This window comes from Phocoena phocoena, chromosome 3, assembly GCF_963924675.1.
Source record: "Phocoena phocoena chromosome 3, mPhoPho1.1, whole genome shotgun sequence".
NCBI classification, from domain to species: domain Eukaryota; kingdom Metazoa; phylum Chordata; class Mammalia; order Artiodactyla; family Phocoenidae; genus Phocoena; species Phocoena phocoena.
Genome location: NC_089221.1, coordinates 10534007 through 10551382, shown reverse-complemented (window position 1 = coordinate 10551382; position 17376 = coordinate 10534007).

Below are 17376 nucleotides of genomic sequence, written 5' to 3'. Positions count from 1 at the left end.
AAATGTACAGTTTACAACAGTTAAATTGGTAAGCTAGTCAGGTAATCTAAAATGAGGAAGTATAATCCATAATACATCTCTGATCTTATTTTTGGTAGTTTGCATTTTGTCTTGCTTGAAATGTTTTTTCATTAGGAAATTTTCAGGCCATGTAAAATTACGTCTGTTATCAGTTTGGGGGACAGGGAAGCAGGCAGCGGGGTTAGGAGAATTCCCATTTACCCTGCAATCCTTTTTGTCTGTCATATCTTCTCCCATCATTTTGCCCAACTGTGAGCCTAAAATCACCTTGCTGCTGGTTGCCACGTGGACCACAGAGAACACAGCGCCCTAGGTGAATGCTGCTATTGACAGCAAGTTTTGGCTAATGCATTGGTGTTAACAGTCCTGGGAGATTTATCCCATCATACTTCCCTTGCCTTGATGATAACTGCATCCAAATATTCATGGGTCATTAGGGTTTACAGGAAGAGAAGGAAACACTAAAGAAAGAAAACTGTAAGATTGTATGCTAAAATTACAAGACATGGAGAGAAATGGCGTGGGAAGCAGAAAGGAGAAACCACCTGCCATAAAGGTCAAAGGGGCCTCTTCTGGAGTCAGAAGGTCCAGGATTAGAACCCAATTCTGGTGCTTACTTAGCTCTGTAGTCTTAAGCAATTTACTTATTGCACTGAGACTCAGTTAACTCATCTGTGAAAGGGGAACCTTAATAGCACCAAAATCAGGATGATCACATAGTTGTTGTGAGGATAAAACATTGAAATTGTTTACAGCAAAATCTGGCACATACACAGTGATTGATAAATCTTAGTGACCACTAATTATAATTACAATGGCCCAAGCTAAACTTTCTCAAGTCTGTCATCTCTGCAGCTGTACCTCCTTCAAGCCTCCACATTAAGCACCATCTACCTCCCATTTCCAGTGTATTTAACTTCCTAATAGAGGTTGTTCTTGTCCAGTGATCTAATTTAGAAGAATGACTTTTCCACAGTTGCTTAATCTAGACCAACTCTCCTGTGCAGTTGTATCAGGGTGGTCTAGGTATTTTGCTCTGCGAATCCAGCACAGGTTTTGACAGTACAAGTCTGGTACATGTGTGAGGTCTCCTGCCAAAGCTAATGGAGTTGGTGCTTCAGATTAGTACATAGGTGGGTGATAATCTCTATCCTTAGTTTGCCTCGCCCTCTCTGCCTTGAAATCTGCTTCCTCCTCCCCAGATGATAGGCTCATTATTCAAGTATGTTTCTCTTCTTGGCAGTTCTTTCCTGTACACAAAACCAGGCTCGAAATAGCTATTTGGAAGGGGCAGACTCATTTTAGAGAAATGTTTTCTCCTCCCCAGAATCAGCCTAGTGTGTATGTGGAAGCATAGAGCAATGTTAAGGGGATTGTGTTTCCTTTTTTCCCAGCATCAAACGATTTTCTAGGTAGCAAAAGAAGGGAAAAAAACTCGTAAATTTATGTAACTTCTTCACATAAGAAGTAAAGGAGAACCTAATATTATAATGTATTGAATTATGTAATGTTTTTTAGATTAATTTCCTTTTGTGATATCATCCACTCTCAACAGCCCTATAAGGAAAGTAGGATTCTATTATCATCATTTTACTAAAAAGTAAAAATAAGCCCTGGAGAGTTAAGTGATTTTTCCAACATTACAAGTACGCAACTCTGTCAGTAATTATTTGGTCATATAAATATATTTTTTTACTTTAGAGGTATTAACCCAAATACTAATAATTTTTTTTTTTTTTTTTTTTTTTTTTTTGCTATATGCGGGCCACTCACTGTTGTGGCCTTTCCTGTTGTGGAGCACAGGATCCGGACGCACAGGCTCAGTGGCCATGGCTCACGGGCCCAGCCGCTCTGCGGCATGTGGGATCTTCCCGGACCGGGGCACGAACCCCTGTCCCCTGCATCGGCAGGCAGACTCTCAACCACTGCGTCACCAGGGAAGCCCAATAAATTATTTTTATATACACCTTTTTGACATTATGAATATAAAATCTAATAATATATCAATGTGAGCATCAAATAATATCTTAATTTCTGGTTCCCCATCATCATAGTTAAAACATTGGTATATATCATGTCTTTATGGTACACTTTTGTGGAATTTAGCTTTCATTCCTATGTATTATGTTGAACCATGTAAAATTGTCATTTGTGACCAACCTTGACCTACATGAACAGTAATTTATTATGATTCAAACTAATATGTAATATCAAGAGTATATGGGGTATCCAAAATTTAGATATCTTAGTACAAAGAATTCCATTTAGATGAGACTGCTCAGGAGGAGAAGATGGACAAAAAGAGATCATTTCTCCCCTTCTTTCCTATCTCCCTTCCTTGCCTATCTCAACCCTGTATATTATGTATAGATCAAATCTGAAGTTCATGGATAAAATGCATCCTTTAACATATAGTTATTAAAGACCAAAATATATCTTATTATAAAATATTCATCAAAGAACATTAATGAGGTCCATTATATGCTAATTTGCTTTTCTGAAAATGAAAAGTATCTTTGGCCTCTTAGGAAATTTCATGAAACATAGTTTCTGGACTGATGTGTCAATTTCTTCAAGGAAGCAATCAAATGCTAAGCCTGGACATGCATTCTCAATAGTTTTGTGTAAATTTCAACCAATCAAAAGAATTTTTGTGAATTACCTTCAAACTTAAAAATGGAAGGAGGTATTAATAAAAGGCTACATGATGACCAAAATGTGTCTGGATGCAAGCAAACAATAGGAAAAACCTTTCCAAAGGTCTTGTTGCCAGCTGTGCAGGCACATGGGACGTGTAGACTCTGTGGGCTGACATAAGGAGAAAATTCATGAGACTCATTGTAAAAGAGTAGACATATTAGCAACTTGACTTCAAAATTGATCCCTTGCTGTTGTGTAAAAACTGGCTGCAGAAAACAGCTGACATATAGTTGAAGAAGTCAGTAAGAAGAGGTTAGGATAGTAACTGAACCAATTACCGAAAAAGACAGGGTAAATCCAGAGAAGCAGCAAATAAAAATGATTGTCATTAGGTTTCCCATTTCTCCCAACTTTAATTTCATAAATTCTGTTTGCAGACAGTCTCAACTGACTAAATGACCTCTATCTAGAAAACAGATAAGACAATCTCATTCCCAGATAGAGAGGCCACATTTCTCTGCTAAGGCAGCAGCCCGAGTTGACCCTGAAGGAAGAAGGGTGGGGAGATGTACAAAGCACTGAAAAGCAGAAACAAGAGCACAGACAGTAATACTGTAATTCATTGAATTTAAGATGCCATATACTTTACCCAGCACCATTATTTGATGTAGCATTAACAAGGGAAAAAAGGTGACAACCAGGACACAATGTTTTCTAATAATTTTAGAGTTGTAATTTTGTTCTTATCAAAAGAGCTCTTTTAGAATTATTTACACAAAGCTTTTTTATCATTTGTTTCTCTCACTCATAGACAAAAATTAAAATACAAACTAAATGAATTAGAGATTGCCCCTCCCCCCAAAAGAGATTGGCCAATTGAAGATATTCCTCTTACGATAAATATTTGTGTCACTAAAAATATGTGTCCACTGTTCTATTTCTGTGCTGTTTTCTATACATACTAACTTTTCTTTAGTACCAAGTCATTGTGTAATCTTTTGAATATATTTCAAAAGGCAATTAAACTCACTGCATGTAATTTAACTGCAACTGAAGAAATGACAACACAAACAGTAGAACCAAGTTTATTATTACATGTAATCAATGACAACCGTAAAAAAACGGCCACCTAACTAATAACAGCAGTGAGTATTCTCAGTCATAAGAAAAATCCCAAGAACACAAATGTTAAAATGTAGGAAAAAAATCTTAGAATAGTTGAAAAACAGGAAAAACAATGATAACCTTAAAATATAAGTTTATAGAACATTACATAGTTTAAGAACTCTGAGAGATCTTTTATTTTGCATGACTGTAATAAACTACTCTTGTTTTTATACCCTCCTGTGTGCAAAAAAATACATTTTCACTAAGCTCAACAAAGTAGCTAAAATGACTAACAGTGTCAACTAGTGGTGAGTATGTAGGGTAATAAAAACTCCCTTACATATCTAGTCAGGTTGTAAAGCAGTACCACTAAGTTTGAAATTGTTTCGGGGGTTCTGTTAAAGTGAAACATACTCCTACTCTATGACCTAGCAATCCTACCCCTAAAGCAATGAGTGTATCTATCTACCCAAAGACTTGTACATGAATGAGTCTGTCTACACAAAGGCTTGTACATGAACAAGTATATCTATCTACACAAGAACTCATACTCATAGCAGTAGTACTGTTATCAGCCCAAACTAGATGATTCAAACATTCATCAGGAGATAAATGGAATATTTACACAATAAGAATTGTTCAAGTACAGACGAATCTAATGAAAAATGAAAGTTAGAATGTCAAAATAGCAGTTAATTTTGGTGTGTGTGTGTGTGTGTGTGTGTGTGTGTGTGTGTGTGTGTCCTGTATAGACTGGGAAAGTGTGTGAGGAACTCTAATGTTACCCTAGGTATGTTCTATATCTTAATCTGGATAGTGATTAAATCTGTGTACATATACAAAATCATTAAGCTGTGCATGTCAGATTAATGTACTAGGTGTACTGTATTGCATGCATGTTGTGTCTCAATTTTAAAATATCAAAAATAATTTACTCAAATTGCCTGAATTGTTTATTTCATAACTCAGTTCAACACACTTCACTTTGTTACAGTTCCTACATATATTCAAGTCACTGTCAAAAGTAACTCTCCAAATAAGCTTAGTATGGCATAAGTCATTTACTCTTTTTTTAATCATTTTTTAAAATTGAAGCATAGTTCATTTACAATGCTGTGTTAGTTTCAGGTGTACAGCAAAGTGATTCAGCTATACATATATACACATATATGTGTGTATATATATATATATATATGTGAGTATATATATATATATTCTTTTTCAGACTGTTTTCCATTATAGGTTATTACAAGATATTGAATATAGTTCCCTGTGCTATACAGTAGGTCTTTGCTGTTTATCTATTTTATACATAGTAGTTTGTATATGTTAATCCCAAACTCCTGAATTACCCTCTCCCACTATAGCCTTTCATAACCATAAGTTTGTTTTCTATGTCTGTGAGTCTGGTTTGTAAATAAGTTGATTTGTACCATTTTTTTAGATTCCACATATAAGTGATATCAAATGATATTTGTCTTTCTGTGTCTGATAACTTTTTAGTGAACATGAGTTAAACTGCCTTGCCTTCCCCCAGCAGCAAGTTAAGATCAACAAACTTAGCCATTTTTTTTAGGTTAAGGAACAGAAAAATATATTTTGAGCATGGAACTGTATGCAGTCTTTGGGGTATTGGAAAGGAAAGACCAGAATACCAGAAAGGACTACAGAAATAAATCTAGGACGTTGTCTATTTAGGAATAGACTAGGAATAGAAAAAGAGACTTTTCCACCTCATACTATACACTTTTGAGAAATTCAGTCTAGTAATGTAAATACACTGGTTTAGGTATATTACTAGTAAAGTAGCGTCTGTGGGCTGATATGAAAACATAAGCAGCACATAAAATATGGACAATTTAGTTAATGGAATTTATGGGAAATTTTGCTATAAATTGCACCCTTTCTTACCCAAACAGTACCTTACAGTGGTATTATAAAAATGCCTTATAAGTTAGGGAGAACATATACTGTACTTAAATTCAGTTATTTCAAATTTTATCATGTTAAAAAATAAATAGTTCCTGTATGTGTCAGGCTGGTTGCTTTTCTACTTGGGTGCAAACTGCAATATCAGCAGGTTTGAATTTCAAGTTTCTTTCCTCAGAGAAATAGGTACTTGCCTTCTCCTCAGGCTGACGTGTAAAAGCAAAACCTGTCTAGAGGGTAATCAGGGGTGTATAAAATTTTGAAACATGCTGAGGCTTCAGTGTCATGATATCATTTTCAGAATATTTTTCTAAGGGCAAGTACTTTTAAGGATAGTTGAGGCAGCATAATTTAAAAGTGAAAAACTAAAAACAGCCTAAGCATTCAAGATGTGGGAGCTTGTTAGGAATTTAGTGTTTCCATTCAATGGAATACTTAGTAGGCACTGAAACTAAAAGGTAGACATATTTGTGCTGACAGTGAAAAAAATGTAAACGCTAAATATATTAAATATCAATCAATCAATAAATAAACAAAATTTTTTTAGTTTAAAAAAATTTTTTTAAAGGACATTAGTGGAAAACTAGTCAAATTTGAATATGGTCTATAGTTTGGTTAATAGCATTGTACCAATGTTAATGTCCCTGTTTTGATAAATACACCCTGGGTATAATATGTTGTTAACACCACAGGAAGCTGAGTAAAGGTTATATGTAAACTTGCTGCATTATTTTTCCAAGTTTTCTGTAAGGCTAAAATTATTTCAAAAAAAAAGTTTTTAAAAAGAAAATAAAAAGCAAACCAAATAGAACTTTAAATTTAATAAAAAATTTAATTTAAAAAATTTAATTTAAAAGATGGAAAAAAAGGAATATGTAGAATGATATCATATGTCTTATGCACATAATTACCAAAATTGAAGCATAGTTGATTTACAATGCTGTGTTAGAGAGTTGTATATCAAATGACTGCAATTATCTCGGAAAGATAAACAGTAGAAAACCTTCTAAAATTTTTACATTAAGCAAAAAGTGTACATACTTAGCCAAAACACAGATCACAATTCTGTTTTCAAAACAGAATTAAAACTTAAAAATCATATTATGGCCCAACTATAAAAACCATATCTTATCAATAGTTACCAACTTCCCACTTAATAAATTTAATAAGGAAAATATCCTGCCATGCCATTTTCTAATTTTCTCATGAAAAGTTCTAATTTCCTCTTAAATTATGGAGCAATATTCAAAGCACCTTTGTAAAAATGTATTAATTATGTGAACAGTCACAGATCTTATGTAATTCTGTTTCTCAAAGAATTCTATGTCAATTAGTAACCACGGGGGAAGATCAATGAAGATGAAAAGTGATTTTATCATTGACCACAGTAATTAATAAATTAATAGCTCTATAATAGAGGCTTCCATTGCTCTTTCTCAAGTATATACTCCAAATCACCACATAAATCACTTATTTAAGAATTATTTAGTCTATTTTCTGACATCGATCTAGGGTATTCATTGTGTCCCAAATATTTATCCTCTATTTGTTTATATTTCAGTACTACAAATTGTAATTAAAGGTAGTGACTTTCTGCCTGGCATTGAATAAGGTACTGTATTTATATGTCTAATGTTAAGAAAAAATCATGCATACGCTGAAGGCAAAGAGAAGTCTTAGATTATGTTATCCATTGCTCATTGTTTCAGCACCTACTGAGACCCCAAATGCTAGGGTTCACCATTCAGATTTGATGTCACAGCCTCTGACCTCACGGGGACTCACTTTGCAGGAAGCCAAGCAATTATCACCTGGAGCAAAGCATCCTCTAACGGTGAAGATCAGAGTGAAACAGAACCCTTGGGAAAGTTCCCAGAAATAGCTGGGTTAGATGAATGAGAAAGAGTCAAAGAAATAATTGACTAAGGACATCAAACTGCTTCAAATACAACCTCATTCATAATCATAATCACTCAAACAAAAAGGAGTCATCATTTCTGTCTCTAAAATCTTTTAAAAAATGAGAATACAACTACCTAAAGTACACATTAGTGCATGCGTCATCATAGAAAGTATGTTAATCATTTTCATAGTAGGGACTAAACGGACACTCTACCCATTTGACTTCATCGACAAACTGGAAAAGGAGATTAAGAGGGAACTTGGAATGATTGGCAGCAAGGTAGACCTAAGATGCAATATAGGAACAAGTCTATGGCAGTGGGAATCTATATCCAGACACAGTGAATTGGTCTGAAATTCCTTCTCTTTTTGTTTTGTTTGGAGGGGCAGGGGCTGTAATCCCATTGAGATTGCCTCAGGAACTAAGATTTTTTGACCTGTTGTCAGATAGGATGGCGGCTTTAAGGATCCAGGGAAAGCAATCGAGACTAAAGCTGCAGAATTAGTATGAATCAAGTACCTATCTTCTACTTTTCCCATTTTGGTTTGTTTGATTCTTATGGAAATATTCTTATGCGTGTGAGAAAATAATAAAACATTGTAATTCTAAGAAGGAATTATTTTTACTAAAAATGAGGAAAGAGGATGAAGCTGAAAAATGTATGAATACAACATGAAATAAAAAGGTGGGCTATTGCAACTAATGTAGGTCTCAAGAACTTGGTCACATAAAAAGATTCGTGAAAGCACAACCTAGGAAATTATTTGCAAAGGTATCCTAAGTCCTAATGTTTAAATGTAAAACATAACTTAAAAGAAATAAAACATAAGCCAAGATTGAACTGACCACTGTATGGATGCTATGATACTCTGTTGACAATCATGTATGGAAAAGGAAACTGGAAACACATCTGATTTCTGCAATTCATCACATGCTTTGAAGTTTCACAAACATACAAAATAGATTCTAAATATGTATTTCCTGCTTGAAAACAACAGTTCTGACAGGGCCTCTCAATCAAAGCACAGTGTGGTGCTCAGTTAAACACAGTCATTTTCAAATGGCGAAATTTTGTGTTGAATTAATTTAACATCTCTCTTAATATCCCGTGATGTGAACCATTTGTCTTTTCTTCAGTCTAAACCACAAACCTTGCTGCTTAAGTGCATCTACTCTCTAAAATTCACTCAACTCCTTCAAACGTTCACTCCTCTGAGCAGTGAAGAGGGCTGCCCAGTTCCCTAATTTGTACCTAAATTGGGGGAGCAGGACAATAGTTAGAAACCATCTTTCCCGATCTAGCACCTAAAATCCTGTTGACTGGTGAAGGGATGATAATGAAGATTCATTGGTGTAAAGGAGAACAATGGGAGAATTATTTTGAAAGAATTAAACTTTTTCACAGATGTATATTTTCATTCTCCCAGTTATCCAAGTTCTCCCAAAGATATTCCAACTTCATGATCCCATTAAAAAGGGATGAGTGTTACCAGCTATGAAAGAAAAATCATACGATATAGGGGAAGTTCCAGACATCGAGCAATGAGAAAAAACTAAATTTCCTGATCCCTAGAGGAAAGGGAAAGAGAAGAGGAAGAGAAGGGATTTGGGCCATCCTGTGTTCTGACTTTCCTTTTTGGGATGCAAATAGATTGAGAGGGCAGCTGACAGCAAAATTGTCTTGTGCTCTGGTTCTCTGCAGTTAGGCTCACTACGTCACAGTAAAAGGTGTTGTGTTGGGGTTAGGCGAAGCGAGGCCCTGATGAAGCATGTGTGGACCCCATTCCATCCCCTCACAACAGGGAAGGGATGCTGGTTCGTGCATAGGATACAGAAAGGGCCAATACGTGAGCCGACGACATGCTCACTACATATTCATGAGAGTCAGCAGCACAAATAACAGGGAGAAGGGCCAAGTCAGCAAGGAAGAATGGCTCAGTCTCAAGGAAAATAATCCACTGTGGACAGAGCTCTCAGACAACACAGCTGAATAGCTACCTGAGTCAGTGACCTGGGGTGACCTGGAGGGAAGCCTGAGCACCTGCACTGGGGTCATCTTCCCTTTCACCAGCAGTCAGGTGATCTTCACATATCTCTTCTCACCTTGGGAAAGAAGGATGAAAACACTGAGCTTTTGACGCAACTACTTGGACATTTCTTTAGCATCTCAAACTTTAAGAAAAAAACTAAAATCTTGGTATCTCTCACCATACATCTTTGCTATTACCTATTTTAGTAAATAATCCAATCAAGCCAGAAGTTGGAGAATCATTCTTGGTATTTTCTTTTCCCTCATTACCTGCATCTAATCTACCAACAGTCCCATTTGATTTTACCTAGAAGTCACCTCAAACCTATCCAGTTCACTCTCTCCCAGCCCAAATCACTATCCTCTTTCCTCTGAGTTCAGGTGTTAGCCTTCTAAGGAGTGATGTGGCACTCAGGCTCCCACTACATTCAGGACAATGATGCGGTAGGTAAATGTGGACTGAAGCCAGACTGTCACAGCTTTGCCTTTTAGTCATGCAGTGGCTGGGCGAGTTACCGCCTTTCGGAGCCAGTTTTTCTAGCAGTAAAATGAGAGATAGCAAGAATACACACCATTTACAGTTGAGGCAAGGATTAAAGGTGCTCATATGTGCAAAGTGTTTAGAATGATGCCTGGCCCATAGAAAGTACTATAGAAGTGTTCTTCCTTCCTCCTGTCCTTTCGTCCTTCCTTCCTCCCTCCCTCTTTTCTTCCTCCCCTTCTTTCTTTCCTCCCTCTTCCTCCTCTTTCTTCTCTCTTCTTCTTTGTCTTATTTCCTTCATTTTTTGGTTAAGCTCTAATTCCTTGTCACTCTGAAGTTTTTCATTTCTTCCCATACCCGGAGCACATTTCCCTCTCACTACCTGTTCACTGGCTGTAGTGTGCTGCCCCAAAGGCTCCATTCCCCACAATATGCAGGCTTGGTTGTACCTGTGTTTTTACTTGAAGCTTGAATACAAAGTCCTCAAAAACACTATCTCAAACCATCCAAGCTAAATTTCCCCTGAGTACACCCCAGAGTTTTCATTTTATAAACTACATTATTTTGGAATCATTTTAGATGTATTGAAAAGTGGTAAACAGAATACTGAGAGTTCCCATGTAACCCGATTTCCCCTATTGTTAATATCTTAGATAACCATGGTCCATTTGTCAAAAATAATAAAACCACCTTGGTACATTACTGTTAACTAAACTGTAAACTTTATTTGCATTCTGTCAGTGTCTGCACTAATATCTTTTTGCTGTACCAGGATCCAATCCAGGGTACCACATTATATTTAGTCATTATGTTTCCTTAATTCTCCTCTGGTCTGTGACAGATTTTTTGTTACCTTGACTGTTTTGAGGAGTACTGGTGACATATTTTGTGGAATGTCCCTCAATTTCAGTTTGTTTTTTGTTTTGTTTGTTTGTTTGTTTGTTTTTTCATTATGAGACCGGGGTGATAGATTTTTAGGAAGAAAACTGTACAAGGTTGAATAGTGTCCTGGCAAAATTCATAACTACCTGGGACTTGTGAATGGTGAATATGACCCTTTTCATAAATAGGGTCCTTGCAGAGTCTTTGGAATCAATTTAAGATAAGGTCGTACTAGATTAGGGTGGACCCTAAATCTAGTAACCGGTGAGCTTATAAATCGAGGGTCATCTGGACATACAAACACCCCCCAGTAGGCCATGTGATGACAGAGGCAGAGTGATACAACTACAAGACAAGGAATGCCAAGGATTGCCAACAACAACCGTAAGCTAAGAGGCAAGAAAGGATTCTCCCTTAAGAGTCTTCAGAGGGAGCTTGACCCTGACAATGGAATTTCAGAATCCTAGCCTCCAGAAATGTAAGAAAATAATTTTTTGTTGTTTTAAGCCATCCAATTTATGGTAATTTGTCTTCAAATTTCTCTTCAGTAAATACATAGAAGTAGAATTGTTAATTATATGGTGGATACACTTTCATTATATAAATAACTGCCGAACAGTTTTCCAAAGTGCCTAAATCATATTGCATTTCTGCTGGTAATATATGAAAGTAAAGTTTCTCCATATGTGTTGGTGTTGGCCAAGATTGGATCTCATCTAAGTATTCAAATGGGATTGGTCCAGTCCTAAGCTAATTTTTGCTGTTCCTCATAGAATCTAGTTCCTTGAGGACATTTGGACTGAGGGCATCAGTTTCTCACTGGTTATAGCCTGGAGGCGGCCCTCAGTTCCATGCCCTATAGACCTCTCTGAACTAGCAGCTCACTTAGTCAAAACCAGTGCTCGCAATTTTTCTTGTAATGTAATCATAGAAGTTACATCACTCCAAAGTTGCCATATTCTATGGATTAGAAGGAAGTCATTCAAGGCTGGATGTTATACAAGGACATGGATATGAAAAGGTGAGGATCATTGGGGATGGCACTGTATGTGGCATTGCATTTGTTTCTTTCTATTTTTTTTTTTTTTTTTTTTTTTTGCAGTACGCGGGCCTCTCACTGCTGTGGCCTCTCCTGTTGTGGAACACAGGCTCCGGACGCTCAGGCTCAGCGGCCATGGCTCACGGGCCCAGCCGCTCCGCGGCATAAGGGATCTTCCCGGACCGCAGCACGAACCCGTGTTGCCTGCATCAGCAGGCGGACTCTCAACCACTGCACCACCAGGGAAGCCCGCATTTGATTCTTAACAGTATCTCTTGAAGAACAGAAGTTGTTAATTGTGATGAATTTCAAGTTACCTTTTTTGTTTTCTGTTTGGGCTTTTTATGTCTTCTCCAAGAAATGTTTGCCTACCCTAAATTTGCAAATATAGTCATCTATGTGTTTTAAGAGGTTTTACGTTTCTAAGTGTTATGTTCATATATATGATCTATCATAAATTAATTTTTTGTGCATGGTATGAAGTAAATGTAAAGTCTCATTTTTTCCAAAAAAAAATCTAGGTTAATCCAGCACCATTTATTGAAAACATATCTTTCTCCATTGGCTTATCTTAACATCTTTGTCAAAAATCAGTTAACCATATATGCATGGATCAATCTAGACTCCCTATTTTGTTCCATTGATCTATCTGTCTATGTCATACAAATACTACATTGGTTACTCGGGTTTATAATAGAGCTTATCAATATTAAGCCTAGCTAACCAATTTTAAGTCTTCCAATTTTGTTCTTTCTCAAAATTATATTTGCTCTGTCAGGTACTTTGCATTTCCACATAAAATTTTGAATTAGTTTGTCAGTTTCTATCCAAAAATATTTGTTGAAGTTTAATTGATATTCCTTTGAATTTATTAATAATATTTTTACACTAAATAATATTTTAAATATTTTACACTAACAATATTTTACATTAAAATGGTTTCATGACTTTTACCATCATTTTACAAATGCTTTTAGTGTTCATCCTTGAAAGAAAAATATTGGTAAATGAAAAATTCCTAAATATAAAGACTACTATAGGAAGATTTCCAGTCAGTTACCAAAATACATTATAATGAATTTAATTAAATGGTTGGTATCAGTACAAGACTGATAAATGTAATTAAGAATCCAGAAATATACCTGCATATAAATTGCCATTGAACTAGAAAATCTTGAGCTAGAAAAATTAACTATAAAACTGACAAAAAGACTGAAAAAAAGACATAATTAATAATAGTACTATTCTAACTTAAGTTACATAAATATTATAATTCTGTACAGTGCAAATATTTTAAAATGATAAACAGGACTATTTATTCAATTTTACAATAGGCAAAAATTTGTGTCCTTAAAAATCAATGTGAAAAAGAAAAACTCCCAAGAAATGTAAAGATATGAATAAGTAATTCATAAAAGAAGAAACACAGTTGACCAAAAAGTATTGAACATTCAGCATATTAATAAACCAATTCAAATTAAAACAATAATAAAATATTTTTGCCATTTAGCTGATCAGCCGATTAGAAAAAGTAAACCATATAGCTCCAGGATTTGTTATTGCTATATGAAAACAAATTCTCTAATAACCTGTAAATTTGTGCCATCTCTGTAAAAGGTAATTTTTAGCGTATGTATCAATGTTTAAAATGTGCATATTGTTTGCCCCAGCTGTTTCATGTCAATGAATGTACTCTAAGATGTTAATGGAGAAGGTGCATGCATGTGGTGCGTGTGTGTGTGTGTGTGTACACACATGTAAAGATTATCATTGCTATGTTGTTTGTAATAGCACATAACTGTCAACATTCAAAATATCCACTCATAGGACATTAGTCAAATAAATTGTGTACATCTATACTAGAGATGAATATATTGCATTTAAAAAGGTTTGATTTTGTATAGTAATTGGCATAATAAAGGACCACATCCTTTGTCTAGATTTTAAAAAGGCTCTTGAGAAAACTACATGCATAATAGGATCGCTTTTGATTTGTGTGTGTATACACAAAGACATTTAAAATCACGTTAATAGACCTTTTATCCTGACTTGTGGTATTTGGATTGCTACCTCTTTTTGTAGTATTTTAAATACCTTAGAATTTTAAATAGTTACATATAATAAGAGAACCAGCAATGAATATGAAGACAAATTTACAGACTAAATACACAAGAAATATTAATGTCCAATAAATGTATGAAAAGATATACAACCTAAGTAATTATCAGGAAAGTGTATATTTTAACAAAATGTAGTATATAACTCTTCCTAATCACTTGCCTGCATGTAATTTTTAATGTGATAAATTCAGAATGGAAAATAGTTATGGGAAATGCATCGTTTTGTACATTGCTAGCAGAGGGTTTAAACTGATACTGATTTTCTGGTGCGCAATTTCATATCTTTAGTAAAATAATTATTAACAGCTTTACTGAGGTATAATTGATATATAAATAACTGCACATATTTAATGTGTACAATTTGATGAGGCTGGACATATGCAAACACCCATGATACCACTACCACAATCAAGGTAGTAAACATAACCAAAACTGCCCACGGTTTCCTTGCAACCCTTTGGTTTTGGGCATTATTTTTAAATTTTATTTTCTCTTTTATTTCTCACCCTCATGGTAAGAACACTTAACATGAGCTCCACCCTCTTAACAAAGCTGAAGTGCACCATACAATGTTGTTAACTCTACACACTATGTTGTACAGCAGATCTCGAACTTATTCACTTCCCTGGTGGCGCTGTGGTTAAGAATCTGCCTGCCAATGTAGGGGACACGGGTTCATATCCCTGATCCGGGGAGATCCCATAGTTGCCCATGTGCCACAACTACTGAGCCAGCACTCTAGAACCTGTGAGCCACAACTACTGAAGCCCACATTCTACAACTACTGAAGCCCGCGCACCTCAATGAAGAGTGGCCCCCGCTCCCTTATGCGCAGCAACAAAGAACCAACACAGCCAAAAATAAATTTTAAAAATGTTTTAATCTTTAAAAAAAAAAGAACTTATTCATCTAGCCCACCCAAGACTTTACACCCATTTAACAACTCATTTCCCCCACCAAAGTGTGCATGTAATTTGGTGTAGCAAGTCTTCTTCTCGGAATTTCTCCGAAACTATTTGCTATGTGCACAAAGAGACCCGTAGAGCCACATTCTCTGTGGCACTTTTTTGTAACAGAAATATTTGGAGAGATACTATACAATAAATGACTACTCTTACAAGAGTGAAGGGGACTACTATATAAGCCTGTGGAATACTGGACAGCAGTTATAAAATGATTAACGCCATATAAATTGACAAGAAAATAGCTCTAAGATGTATATTAACATAGAAAATTGATAGAAAGTAATCAGTTTCTCATTGTAACAAGATTAAAATTTAAAATATATACTTTCTTAAAGTTTAAATTTTCAGTAGGATACACAAAGATTGTTGTTGAATAAGTCTAATGTAAGAAATGGGAAATAGAATGAATGAGAATATGTAGCTTCCTATTTTTGAGGATTTTACATGAAAACATGATCCCATCTAAAATATGGCAAACAAATTTTAAAAGCCTAAAATGAATGTTAAATACAAGTTTTCATAATGTCATAAATGCTTTTACATTTTCTCTGTAGTTGGATTTTGCTTTCTTTTCCAGAAGTGCATGAAGAGGTAGCTCTAAGCTTCACGATACCAAGGCAGTATGCATCCTACTCATAGCTTTACCTTTAGTACATAGCACCTAACAGACATTTTAAAATATTTGTAGAAATAATTCACAAATAAATTCACTAATTACTTATACCAGAAAACTAACTAATAAATGGCACTTGCAAGAAAGTGGTAAGTGTATTGACCTTGACATAGCCGGCCTAATGCAGGAAAGCAAAACAGTTTATCATTGCTGATGATATTGTACTTCTTCACTCAGGGAAATGTGCTATTTGTAGGATTCTCGCACATACTGAAATATTATCTCATTAAAATATACACTTATAGACATACATCACTATGACATCTTTTATAATAGTGCTATTAATGTTACAAGCATACTAAGTAAACTGTTTTATAATTGCTTTCTTTACGAAAGTTCTCAGTGTTTGAGATGATGGTGCCCTTCTTTTACATAGCCTTACAATTAAATGAAATCTTGCATCCTTTTACAGTATAGTAATTATAATTAATAAAGGTTGGAAAACAAAGTCTCTTGAAAAAAGCAATGTATATTACAAGTCCAATTATTTAAATGAGACTAAGAAACTCTCATTCTTTTCTACTGCTTAGTAATTGGGAATGAAAGGTTGCCGTGACAACAGAAGACAACAAATAAAATGTTAATGAATAGTAATTGTTCTAATCATTGCATAAAACCCTGGCTTTATATTACGTAGGACAAATGCTTATTGAATTATAAATCATATAATAACAACAAAACATTAAACATTCATTCCTTTAATGCATATTTCAAACTATCACCTTTGATAATGAACTGATTTCTTCTTTTTTTTTTAACTGATTTCTTCTTGAACCCAATTAATGTTACTTATGGAATCCAAAGTTAAGTTTGCCATCTCACATTTATCTCTCAGTAATGGATGGCCTGGAGATGGAAAAAAGTTGGAAGATATTAAGGGAAAATATTAAATAACAGTCCTCTTTCCCCACATTCTAAGATTTGAACCAATTGAAAATTGAAAAACAGTAAGGCAAATAGAGATGATATTGGCATTAATACTTTTAAAGCTTATAGTTGTTGCAGTTAACACCAGACTTCCTAATATTGTGCTATAATGAGCCATGCTTAGGCAGTTAGACAATCAAAGTGTTTCTAATATTGAAGTCTGCTCTTTACAGAACTTGTTTCATGGAAGAGCAAATCACATACCTGGCCAGCTGCTTCTACGAAACACTCCTATCAGCTCAGGGACCATTTCTCCCCTGGGAAAGTATCAAAGGCATAGGCCAGTAGTGTTCAAAATACTATGGCATAGAAATATAGGGCATGGAGAAAACTGCCCCATTCTAACATTTGCCAATACTCTTAAACATTTATAAACATGCGGTTTAGTCTCTCCTACATTTACATAATTTTTTTTTCAATCTCAGGGGTTGTCATATACCATATCCTTGCTAGTCTGTTCCTACATTCACAAGACCTTACTGTCCCCAAACTAACCAGTTCACCTTTGTGTGTCTTCCAAGAATTGCTATTGGTTAGTAATTATTTATTCCTCAAAGGTTCTGAAATGTATACGTGTCAATCCCAATGCTCTCTTCACCCAAGACTGAAAATTCACTCTGTAAACTATATCTTATCCCAGATTGTTGTACATAGCCTCCA